The sequence below is a fragment of the Atractosteus spatula genome (assembly GCF_055471065.1).
Source record: "Atractosteus spatula isolate fAtrSpa1 chromosome 16 unlocalized genomic scaffold, fAtrSpa1.hap1 SUPER_16_unloc_2, whole genome shotgun sequence".
NCBI classification, from domain to species: Eukaryota; Metazoa; Chordata; class Actinopteri; order Semionotiformes; family Lepisosteidae; genus Atractosteus; species Atractosteus spatula.
In genome coordinates, this window is record NW_028296632.1 from 1,802,501 (window position 1) to 1,815,195 (window position 12,695).

Consider the following 12,695-nt stretch of genomic DNA (forward strand, 5'->3'; position numbering starts at 1 on the left):
GCATTCCCACGCTACTTGAACACTTTGTTTACGCTCAGTGCTGGATTTTGGGAACTTTAGGACGAGTGGGACTTTTCTCCTATCTGTCAATTCGTTTTGTTTTGGAGACTCTTGGCTGTCTGTGTTGTATAGTGCAGCGTGAAGAAAACGTTTTCGAAAACTGTGCCGGCTCAAAAGTTGTAAGAAATCCTCTCCAGCTCTTTTAAGTCTCTTCAGTTTTGTCATTTAAAGTGAAACTAGATGTATAGCTGGAGCCTCACTTATGGAAATGGTAAGGCTCCAGTTCGACATCTAGTTTCACTTTATATGACAGAAGTACATCAGACTGCGCTGGACTGGGGGATCACTTCCAGTTATTTTTACCATCTTAAACATTTGAAATCCTCCCCTATGCAATTGTGACACTTCATCTTGGCTCCACCTAGGACACTCTTCAATCTTCCATCACTTCTCTCTTCTCCCGCAACACTCTCGTCTGTCGGCAGTATGTGGCGTCTTTGCATTACCACCAATCTCACCACAGCAAGAAAGCAACAGGTTTTGGCAAAGAGAGGAGGAGATTACCTGACCCGTACGGGGATCGAACCTTCGACCTTGGCGTTATTAGCACCACGCTCTAACCAACTGAGCTAACAGGTCTCGTGCCTGCTGTCCTCTCTGTGCTGCAAAAAATGGAATTCAAGGAAGTTTCTTTTGTCCTTCTTTGAATAGAAAGCCCTGCGATTCAGTGTACGGGCTTTCTCGTGCTGTTTAATGGTTCTTGTAACCCAAATCCTACACTGGCCTCAAGTGCCCCCCCATTTCACAGCATTTTTCAGCTGATTTCAAATGTACCTAAAGGAGAAGCATTATTGAAGACCATCAATTACCAAGAGCTTTTGTCAAAGGTTTTGGTGGTCACTTTTAATGACCACAGAGAGCTATGACCTCGGTTTTACATCTCATCCAAAAGACGGCGCCTTTTTACCACACAGCGTCTCCGTCACTATACTGGGGCATTGGGACCAGCACAGACCTCAGGGTGAGCGCCCCACCGCTGGCTCCATTAACACCGCTTCCAGCTGTAAGCTTTGCTTTTCCCTGTAGGTCACCCTCATCCGGGTACTGACCTGGCTCACAGCTTCTAAGCTTCAGTGGGTTTTCAGTTGCGAGTTGAAAGGGGATGCAAGTGATGGAGCCGCTCGCTGCCAAAGCCACTACATTGGCCGGGAATCGAACCCGTCTTAACATATCTTAAGGAGCTCCAACAATTACAGCTGCACATCAAAGGACAGGACTTGAGACAGGACCAACCGGTCATCTCATGCTAGATATCAAAGAATAGCTACACATCAAAGGACAGGACTTGAGACAGGACCAACCGGTCAACTAATGCTACATATCAAAGGGCAAGACAAATACACATGAAGCTGAAACAAAACAACTTCCTGAGATCATACTGTATATAAGAGCTGGGAAACCCTTGCAGTTTGTCTGTCCTGCGGGGCAGACCCAACGCACGTTGATGTCATTATTGAGCTCAATAAAACAACTGAATCCACAAAGACTGTGTCCTGCTCCTTGGATGAAGGATTTCCCACAACAATTTGGCGTAGTCGGCAAGGATTCTTCAGGTCTCCGGTAATTCCCAGACGGCACACAGGGTGAGTATATTTTATACGTTACCACCCAATTAGGTTGCTTTAAGGGAAGGACCGGAAACAGAGAATATAAAGAATCGTTTATAGGGAAAAGAGTAAGGTCACGTCTCTGTGAGATTCAGGGTAAAAATCCCTAAACTGAGACAAGATATGATTCCTCTGAGCTTGGTTTCGAAACCAAGACAAGACTTGGTTCCTCTGAGCTCGGGGCGGGTCTCTAAACCAGGGCGCTTTCCACCTGGGGCGAGTCAAAGTCCCTAAACGGAACAAGGTGAGCTGAGCGACGGTATTGTGCCAGCAAGATTCCCTCTGAGTCTGGGCGGGCACCCCCTAAGGAAGCTAAAGTTAATATTATATTAATAATATGATTATAGACCAGTTGTGCTAGCAATTTAATCACCAGTGACTGCTGAGCTGAGAGTTAAGCGAGGAGTTGGTCCTGTATGCTAACACCAGACTCATATTCACTGATTGACTGCTTCACAAGGGTACTTGTAAGTGTGCTGGCAGCTCCGCTGGCAGCACTGAGAGATCTGGAGATGGTATCTAGTCCAGATAAAACAGGGTCGGTTCTAGACCACTAGAGGAGTATTGTAAGGACTAAAGAAAAGATGGTAAAGGGAACATGGAAAAATGAGTTGTGTATTGGGATTGAAGTATGAACAGAATGGCAATAGTAGTGTTGTTGGGTTATGAGAATATGGAAGGGGAATCCATAAGAATGTTGTTTAGCTTTGCTAAATCAAGAAAAGAAGTCAAACATCTTTAAAAAAGCAAAGTTAAAAGAACGGGTTGTGCGACTAATAAAACAGGTAAAAAAAGAAGGTAGTGATGGGCTGCGAGAGGTAGCGATGGCGGAGAAGAATGTGTGGTGTGGAGAGGACAGAAGTGTAAGTTTGGATATGTGATATAAAATGTGAAGAATAACCTTCCGCCTTCCACCGCGTAACCCTGGTGAGGCGAGAAAGAATAATACAGCACACAATAGCACAGAACGTGTGCTCAAAAGTAAGATAAAAAAATGGATCAACCCGATTGGAAGTAACAAACATTGCTTGTTGAAAGAAAAACAAACAAAATGGAATACGTGATGCTGTGTTTTAAAAGTTACACAGCTGTTAAAACAGATACATGTAAAAGTAACATGTATACCACGTTTACGCTAAAACTATAATTAAAAATTGTAACTAAAATGTTCATGAAATACGACACATGATCCAACAATTTCCAAATTCCAATTTCCAAATTTAATGCAAAAACACTATAGATGTGTACGTGTGTTTTTATTAATTTGTGTGCCGGCCTGTGTATGTGTGTGCGCGCGTGTGTAGGTGAAAAATCTTAGTGTGTGACTGCATGTTTCAAATAAGACTATGTGAATGTTTTTAGCCAGCTGGACTGGCTAGACATTAGAGACTTGATTAAAATAAATCAAGAAGCAACTCAGGTGAACAGAAAAACATAAGAACATCTAAAATGTATAAATACAAATACCAACAGAGTACAGGTAGACCTAAATGACTCAGATATATAAATGAGTGAGATAGTATTTGTATAAAAAAATAGCTATACAAATTTAGTTGAAACAAAGCTGAAATACATGAGGAGAGCACAATCTCACAGTAATTAGCATTTGTGCCTCATACAGCTTTGGGTTCAATTAATGGCGTGCTGTGTGCATATCTTCTCCCCGTATTTGTGTGGGTTCTGTTCCAACGCTCTGGATTCCTCCCGCAGTCCAAAGACATGCGGGTGGGTCAAATGGTATCTAAAAAAAAAAAGGGAAAGTTTGACCTAGGTGTGAGTGTGTACAGAGCCCCGTATCTGTGTGTGCCTTGTGGTGGACTGGTGTCTCATTCAGGGTGTTGGACAGGGATGAGCTCCAGATCCCCTGCAAAGCTGAGACAGATAAAGCAGTAAAAAACAAAAGGGAACAGATGAAAATAAGATTAGGACCCCTGGTTTTCACTTTAGAAGTAAGACCTCATAAAGAGTTTATAGTTCTCAGATAGGCAGGGAGTGAGCTTCAGAGCGGTGGAACAAGGTGGCTAAATTCACGTCTTGGAAAAAAAAATACTAAAGAAACTATTAAAAGATGTGCCTTAGCAGAGAGTTAGGCCCTGCTTATTTTACAGTTAGTAATTAAAATGTAAAGCATTGCAGGGTTCAGAGTATAAGACTGCAGAGGGTAAAAGTTAACAAATTTAAGTCAATGTGCTGAACAATGGAGAGCCAGTGCAGAGATGCCACAGTTGGGGCGATGTGGTCACAGTGCCTTAAATGTGTTAGGAGTCACACAGTGGAGTTTTATCCATATGGTTTACTTAGAAGGTGAATAGAGAGACCCACTGTAAACTTATTACAGTAATCTAGTTGAGGTGTGATGGAGGCATGAGTAAGGGTGTTTGCAGCACTGTGTACAGGGTGGTCTTGGCAGTTATGACTATGTGGTCTTCCTCTATATGTTTGACTTAGATGTCTGAAAGCTGTAGTCGTCTATGTCCAGGAGAAGACTGACAATGACAGAGTCACAGCAAATTTAACAATGTGTTCTCAAAAGGGATTCTACAGTTGATTGAATGCAGAATGTATAGGGTGTGGGACAACACAGAGCCCTAAGGCAATCCAGAGGGAGAACAAAGCTGCTAAGACCTAACACCTTTAGGTCTCACTCTTTGTCATCATTAAAAAAGGTAGATAAAGGCACCACTTTGTAGCAAGAATGAGATTAAGGAATTTTTTGACATCATATAGATTTCTTCTGGATGAAATAGCCATACTATGTATTGAATCGTATTGAAATATACAAGTTTGGGAGTAACAGACGAATGTCTATATAATTAAGGTCATGAAGGGATAAGCTAAGGTAATGGCCCTTTTGGTATCTGAAGTGACAGGGTCTTCCCAAATAGGAAATTTAAATATTCAAGACATCCAACAGAGAGCTTCACTCAGAGAGGAAACAGAATGGAAGCAGCAGGGTGTAACACCTGGAGAGAAGGGAATCTGGAGAGATTCTCAGCAGAAAGATACAGGAACTCTGAGGAGTTGACAGAGTCATAAAAATCTGGCCTGTTAAGTGATGGAATTTGATGCCACAAGCCCTGTGACCTCACAGAAGGAGCACAAAGCAGTAGGCCCTGGCTGATCAGAGCTGAAAGGTAAATGGCGACCAATCATAATTTCTTCAGAGAGGAGACAAGGGAAAAGCATGCGTCTAGTCCATTTGGAAGGATTTCTATCCAGATCAACATGAAGTCTAAATGAAAAACGATCCGTGTTTGTTTGGACATCTTGTGAGAAAAAAAAAGTTGAAAGTAGAGAGGAAAATTGATAAAAAACTCTGTTATTAACAGAATAACAGAAATAAATCTATTTCTTCAACAGGAGGGCCAGTAGCTGCTTTCTAAAAAAATCTCATTACAGGTATTATAATATCTGAGAGCTCGAAGAGTGAAGGCCGTGCTTCCGTTACCTAATCAGTCTTAAAACGCAACTCTAATTAATCTGCTTGAGGCCTGGGTGTGTTCAACTCCCAACAGGAGGGACCGGATTAACAAAATAACCTGGCCTTTTGGGTTCCGAGATGGACTTGACCTAGTGGACCACCAAGTTATCACCCCAACAACCTCAAGTTAACATGAAGGATTTATTGTTCTTTTCTGAACTGTGGATCCCAATCTTCAGGATGGACAGAGATGCCCCATTTATCTGGGAAACTGGACTGAACTATGAGGGGGGGGGAATAACCTGACAGATGGTTAATGTAAATATAGGTATAAGTGTTGTATTTTAATTTGTGCACATCGGAGGCCTGTGCAATATCCTGTTATTGCAGAGGCGCCTGATGATATTCTTTGTTATAAGATACCAAGGAAAGTGTTTTATGTTGAAGTCTAGTCTAGTGTCTGAAATTGAGTTTTACATTAATTCCGAAGTAAATGGATTATTTACATTGCATTTGAGCAATGACAAGTCAAGCTTTTGGAGAGTGTGAAACCAATTGGACTAAGTTAAACATTAAATTAAAGTAGTTAATTTAGTAGTGAATTGGTGGTGATTTGTGCAATGGTGTGGAAATGTGGAAGCCATTATGAATCCTTTACTGGTATACCCTTCCTCAGATAGCTCCACGTAATATTTTAGTAATTAAGCTTATCTAGGAAAGCAGAGTTTATCACAAGGACCATAGAGGTTATAAAATATAGTCTGTGGAATAGCACAGGTGACCACTCAGTAAGTAATGCACTGAGTCAGTCCATTAGATTACATTCTCTTGTGGCACTGCTTATATGTTAAATAATACCAGTTCTGATATAACCTCTTCTGAGCCAATCATTACCTCTTAGTCCTCTCACTACCTGTACAGAGGTCGCCAACCCAGTGCTGTTTTTCTCGCTGTCGAGGCATGGTGTGCCTGCAAAGTCTGTGCTGCTTGGTGCCACTGGAATCCATGTTCTGCCCACAAGTGTCATGCTCCTTCACACTAGAGGGTTATTGTAATTTAAACCCTGGTGGAGTGCAGAGCTGACTGAAGATGGAGAACTAGGAGAGGTGGTTTAGCCTGCAGTGTCCAATAATCATTCAAGAAGAGGAAATTAAAAGGCAGTCTGGACCATGGAATAGTGATGAGGTTGGCAGACTCTGTGATGATTGGTGTGTATATAGCTCTTGACACAATTGGTGAGACATTGGGCAGTTGCCACATCAGGAGCCTCAGTGCTAGTTCCTGCGACTAGCATCATTTATTACTATTCATGAAATATTAATTGGCCTTCTAGTCAGATACGAGGAACTAGGGTTTTACCACTGACCCCTCACCCACACCACCAGTTCTTCAACAGAGTTCAGGAAATCAAATCTAAAACTCCCAAGCTCAGGTCCTTCCAATAGGGAATGGCTAAGGCTGTAAGAGGAGTGCAAATACCCAAAACGTCAGGTCAAATGAGTCGACGGGCTCTGCTGATGTGTACGTAGAGGGTAATAGGTAACCTACCGGGCCTATCGCCAGGTGGTTAACAGGAGGGACTGAAGTAGAACATAAAACATACTTATATATATTATTGATGGAAAATATCTATATTATTTATCTGTATTCAACACAACAATTTAATTCAAGCACATTGTGTAATGTGTCGCCTGTTTTAACATATCTTAAGCAGCTCCAACAATTACAGCTACACATCAAAGGACAGGACTTGAGACAGGACCAACCGGTCATCTCATGCTACATATCAAAGGATAGCTACACATCAAAGGACAGGACTTGAGACAGGACCAACCGGTCAACTAATGCTACATATAAAAGGGCAAGACGAATACACATGAAGCTGAAACAAAACAACTTCCTGAGATCATACTGTATATAAGAGCTGGGAAACCCTTGCAGTTTGTCTGTCCTGCGGGGCAGACCCAACGCACGTTGATGTCATTATTGAGCTCAATAAAACAACTGAATCCACAAAGACTGTGTCCTGCTCCTTGGATGAAGGATTTCCCACAACAATTTGGCGTAGTCAAAGGGATTCTCCAGGTCTCCGGTAATTCCCAGACGGCACACAGGGTGAGTATATTTTATACGTTACCACCCAATAAGGTTGCCGTAAGGGAAGGGTTAGGGTTAGGGTTAGGGTAGGGGAACAAAGCTCTTTCTCCCAGATTTTCTCTAAGAAGGGACCATCTGGGACAAGGAGTGTTGCACTCTCCTTCCAACGACTGAAATCCTCCCAGTTTATTTTCTGATGCTCAGGCCATGTGGAAAGGTAGTCTAAAGTCTTTAGATCCACTCCGTTTCCTTTTTCTTTCTTTCCATCTCTGTCCAGTTGGGGTTGCTCTCCAGTCCTGTGGCCTCCAGCGCTTCCAGCCCGTGCTGTAGGAAGTGTGCCACCAGGTGAGTCCTCCTTTCCCGCTGGTTCCGGATGTTGTACCTGTGTTGTGCCAGTCGGGTTCGGATGGAGTTACTTGTTTCCCCCAATTAGGTCACACCGCACGTTTTGCACTGGATGCCATAGACAGCGTTATTGGTGTTTTCTGAGAGCGCCCTTTGCAACTGGAGGATTTCTTTGGTTTTGTTGTTTTGGATGGTTGTTTTTTGTTTGAAGTGTTTGGCTTTTGGTGTATTTGATCTGTTTTGCACCGGTTTTAGTTTGCTTTGGACTAAATAATCCAATAGGTTTTTGTTTTTTCTATATGCAGATATGATTTTGTGTTCCCTCAGTAGGTTTGTGTTTTCTAATATCGTGGTGAATGTAGACTTTAGTTTTTGGTTGGTTATTACGCTGAGTTGGGAATATGTTGTGATGAGGGGTATTATTTTGCTGTCATCAGGTGTTTTTCTGTTTAGAAATGTTTGTGCCACATTTTTGAGGAAACTTCGTGTGTATCCTCTCTGGCGTAGAGCTTGGAAGAGTATGTGTTTGGCTTCCTCAAAGTCCTGTTGTTGTGTGCAGATTTTGTGGAAGCGTAGGAGTTGTGATTTTACCAGTCCTTTGAAAGTATGTTTTGGGTGGAAGCTGTCTTTGTGCAGTAAGCCGTGTGTGTCCGTGTCTTTGAAATATACCTTGATGTCCAGTTTGCCTGTGTTGTTGAAGGAGGAACCCTTGTATGTGGTGGTGTCTAGGAAGTCTATGTGGTTTTCATGCTTGGTGTATTTGAGTTTAATGGACCTGTGGTGTGTGTTGAGGGTGTTAATGAATTCTTGAAAGGCCTGTGGGCCGTGCGTCCAGGTTCCCCAGATGTCATCAAGGTACCTGAAGTAGTGTGTAGGTTTGTGTGTACATTTTGGGAATACTGTGGCTTCCCAATGGGCCATATAGATGTCAGCATAGGCCGGAGCAAAGCGTTTCCCCATAGCAGTTCCTTTTATTTGTAAGTAGTATTGCTCTTCAAATTCAAAATCATTTTTGTTGAGGCTAATTTCCAATAGCTTCAGAATTTGTGTTTCTGGTCTGTTGCGGTCAGGGTATTTGAGAAAGCACTCCCGGACTGCTTTCAGTCCTTCCGTAGTTTCAATGTTGGTGTATAAACTGTCAATGTCAATGGTGAACAGGAAGGCTTCCTGTTGTATTGTAGCATTTTTGACTTTGGCTACAAAGTCATAGGTGTCTTTGATGTAACTTGGGTGGTGTTTAGAAATGGGGTTGAGGAAATGGTCTAGATATTCTGCTATTCTGTAGGATTCACTGTTGCAGTCGGACACTATGGGCCTCCCAGGTGGAATTTCGTAGGGGAGTGGCCATGTTTCTGGGGCTTTATGAATTTTTATGAGGAGGTAGAAAATCCTCGGTCGTGGTGATTCCTCTCCTCTTAGGTAGAATGCCTGTTTTTTTGTTAGGTGTTTTAGTTCAACCAGAGTTTGTAGGATTTGCCCTATTTCTAGTGCTGTTTGTTTGTACAGTGGTTCTTCCAAAGTCGTATAGTGTTCCTGATTATTTAATTGTCTGTGTGCTTCTGCAATGTATTGTTCTCTATCCATGATAACTATTGCACTCCCTTTGTCTGCTGGTTTTATGACTATATGTTTGTTTTCCTTTAAATGTTTTAAGGCTATGGTTTCCTCCTTTGTTATGTTGTATGAGTCCCTGTATGGTCGGAGTTTTTGTAGAATTCTGTTGTCCTCTTGAATGATTTCCTGGATTTCTGGTGGCAGTTGGTTTTCCCCTGGTTCCCAGCTGGATTTAGGCAGGAAGGGAACCCTTTCTGTGTCGGTGTCTTTATCCTCAAAGAAGGCGGTCAGTTTAAGGCGACGGTGGTATTGTCGGATTTCGCTTTTCAGTCTGGTTTTCTGACCTTTCTTTGTCCCTACTGTGGGGACAAATGATAAGCCCTTATTGAGGAGGTTGATTTGTTCAGTTGTGGGGTGGAAGTTGTTGCTTAGATTTATAATATTTTTGTTGTTCTTGTCCCCCTCTTGTTCTGTGGCTTTGGGGCTTACCAGTTTAAATGTTGTGACCAGTGGTCTAGCATTTTTTGAGCTGTTGCAATGGTCCAGTGAATTCCATCTCTTTCTGTCTTGAAAAGGGCTTCTTCCAGTTTGGGGAGGTATGGCATGTTTTGCTCTATGTGATTGTTTATTGTGTCCAGGTTTTTCCTGAATCCTGGTTCCAGGTCTCTGGAGTAATTAATCAGTGGGATGTATATTTCTGCAGATGGGAAGGATCCCTTAGCTTCCCGTAGCATCTGTTGTAGTTGTTTGATAGCTGTTTCCTTTGCTTTTTGTGCCTTGTTATTGATTCCAAAGGATAGAATGATTTTCTCCACTCCTGTGTTCCGGGGGGTGTGTTGTAGGAGGTTTGCTGCGTTGTAAAATGATGCTCCTGGGTAGCTTTCTATCTGAAGATCTGGATTTTCAAAGGGGGGTATTCTTGATAAATTGGAGTCCCCTATGAAGAGCCAGCGTTTGTGGGTTTCCAGCTTCCAGTCTGTTAGCTTTCTTGTGGTCTTGTCATGTCGGTGTGGTCGGTATCTTGGTTGGGCTGGTGGTGGTGTGGGGGGGTAAAGGTCGGGGTCTGAGTCAGGGTTAGGGTTAGGATCAGGGTTGGGGTTAGGATCAGGGTTAATGTCAGGGTTATGATTAGGGTTAGGATCAGGGTCGGGGTTAGGATCAGGGTTAATGTCCGGGTTAGGGTTAGGATCAGGGTTAATGTCAGGGTTAGTATTTGGGTTAGGGTTAGGATCAGGGTTGGGGTTAGGATCAGGGTTAATGTCAGGGTTAGGATTAGGGTTGGGGATAAGGTTAGGGTTAGGGTTGGGGTCAGGGTTGGTGTTAAGGTCAGTATAAGCGTTAGTGTTAGGGCTGAGGTTAGGGTCAGAGTTAGAGTCCTGGGAGAGGTGTACCCTGGTGGTGCTGTTTGGGATACAGATTCCAGTTAGGGTGTTTCTCATGGTTCCCTCTGGTCTTCTCTGCTTTCTTCGGATCCTTTTCGGCATGGGGATCGGAGGAAAGTCATCTATTTCCGGATTATATGATCTGGCTCTCATGGGGCCAGATTTCTGGGTTGGATGTCTGCTTTCCCAGTGTCTCTTCACGGGTTCTGGATGGGATTCTGCCTGGGTTACGTATGTCTCTTCTGAGCCATTTACCTCTTCCCTGGTTAGTGTGTCGAGTATTTGGAATCTGTTTGGAGACGTGGGGATAGTGGATTCCTTGTTGCTAAGTGTAGCAGTAACCATAGCTTGTGTATGGTCCAACGTGTCCTTCTGTATTTTCCTCCCATAATTTTTCTTTGCCCAGTTAGAGGCAACCGCGAAAGCTTGTTCCCAGCGGGGAAGCTCCAGGTCCTCCAGTCGTCTGGACAGATGTGTGAGAGTTTCCTCGTAGTGCTCTTCGAGGATCTGCAATGTGGTGTGGAGCCAGTTTTTGGCATTGCTTACTAGCTTTAAACATGTGAGTTCGGTTGGGTTGGCCGGTCTTATGAGGTGCTTGAGTTCCTCTGTCTTCCGTCGTAGGCTGGCGGGTGCCTGGTTCTCCCCTCCGGAAACTGCTGTGTTTTTTAGGTGGTGGACTGTCTGGATCATTTTGTAGATGATCCTGGTTCCTAGTTGGAAGGTATCCTGTCTGTTTGATATGTTTGATGTGGTGTGGTTTGGTGTGTAGGCGGTGTGGGCGGCGGTGTGGAGAGTGACCGTACGGTAGCGTGCGTTGTCAACTCTGGGTTGACGCATACCATAACGATCCATACTTACCAGTAAAATGCCTAAAGCTTCGTTGGCACCGTTAGGTTTCCACTGTTAGGCAATTTTACCTCTGTAGAGTCTGTGGCTCCGTGGAAAGGCAATCTTGCTTTTCTCTGTGTCGCGACGTTTCGACCTGCCTGGGTCTTCTTCAGGCGTTGTTATGGGGCACTGTGTCCCTGCTGGCCTGTTTTTATCTTGTTTTCGAAGGGGCGGTAAGTGTAGTTCCTCCCAGGGGGGTGGTTTGTATACTTTTGTCTGTATTCCTTTTGTTTCTGTGTTAGTAGGTGCAGTTTCAGTGGGTGAATGGGTTTCTGCTTTCCTGCTGGGGATTATGCATGGGCCGTTAACCTCTCAATGGGCCATTAGGGTCTTTTGTTTTCCTTCCTGGTAGGACTGGTGTGTGGGCTGTGCAAGATTCAATTGGTTTCAGGTCTTCTTTTGTTTGTTGCCTGAGTGCTGGAACAGTGACTGTGAAGAGTTCCAGTCCCTGTAGGATCTGGCTAGTTAGGATAGGGGAACAAAGCTCTTTCTCCCAGATTTTCTCTAAGAAGGGACCATCTGGGACAAGGAGTGTTGCACTCTCCTTCCAACGACTGAAACCCTCCCAGTTTATTTTCTGATGTTCAGGCCTTGTGGAAAGGTTGTATGAAGTCTTTTGATCCACTCCGTTTCCTTTTTCTTTCTTTCCATCTCTGTCCAGTTGGGGTTGCTCTCCAGTCCTGTGGCCTCCAGCGCTTCCAGCCCGTGCTGTAGGAAGTGTGCCACCAGGTGAGTCCTCCTTTCCCGCTGGTTCCGGATGTTGTACCTGTGTTGTGCCAGTCGGGTTCGGATGGAGTTACCTGTTTCCCCCACATAGGTCACCCCGCACGTTTTGCACTGGATGCCATAGACAGCGTTATTGGTGTTTTCTGAGAGCGCCCTTTGCAACTGGAAGATTTCTTTGGTTTTGTTGTTTTGGATGGTTGTTTCTTGTTTGAAGTGTTTGGCTTTTGGTGTATTTGATCTGTTTTGTACCGGTTTTAGTTTGCTTTGGACTAAGTAATCCTGTAGGTTTTTGTTTTTTCTATATGCAGATATGATTTTGTGTTCCCTCAGTAGGTTTGTGTTTTCTAATATCGTGGTGAATGTAGACTTTAGTTTTTGGTTGGTGATTACGCTGAGTTGGGAGTATGTTGTGATGAGGGGTATTATTTTGCTGTCATCAGGTGTTTTTCTGTTTAGAAATGTTTGTGCCACATTTTTGAGGAAACTTCGTGTGTATCCTCTCTGGCATAGAGCTTGGAAGAGTATGTGTTTGGCTTCCTCAAAGTCTTGCTGTTGTGTGCAGATTTTGTGGAAGCGTAGGAGTTGTGATTTTACCAGTCCTTTGAAAGTATGTTT

General features: G+C 43.5%; 1 non-coding gene across 1 annotated transcript; it reads right to left on the bottom strand.

The window, feature by feature from the left end:
* Positions 1-565: 565 nt before the first annotated feature.
* On the bottom strand, positions 566-639 carry trnai-aau (transfer RNA isoleucine (anticodon AAU)). Its single transcript has one exon. It is a non-coding gene; the product is annotated as a tRNA-Ile (tRNA).
* Positions 640-12,695: the final 12,056 nt, after the last annotated feature.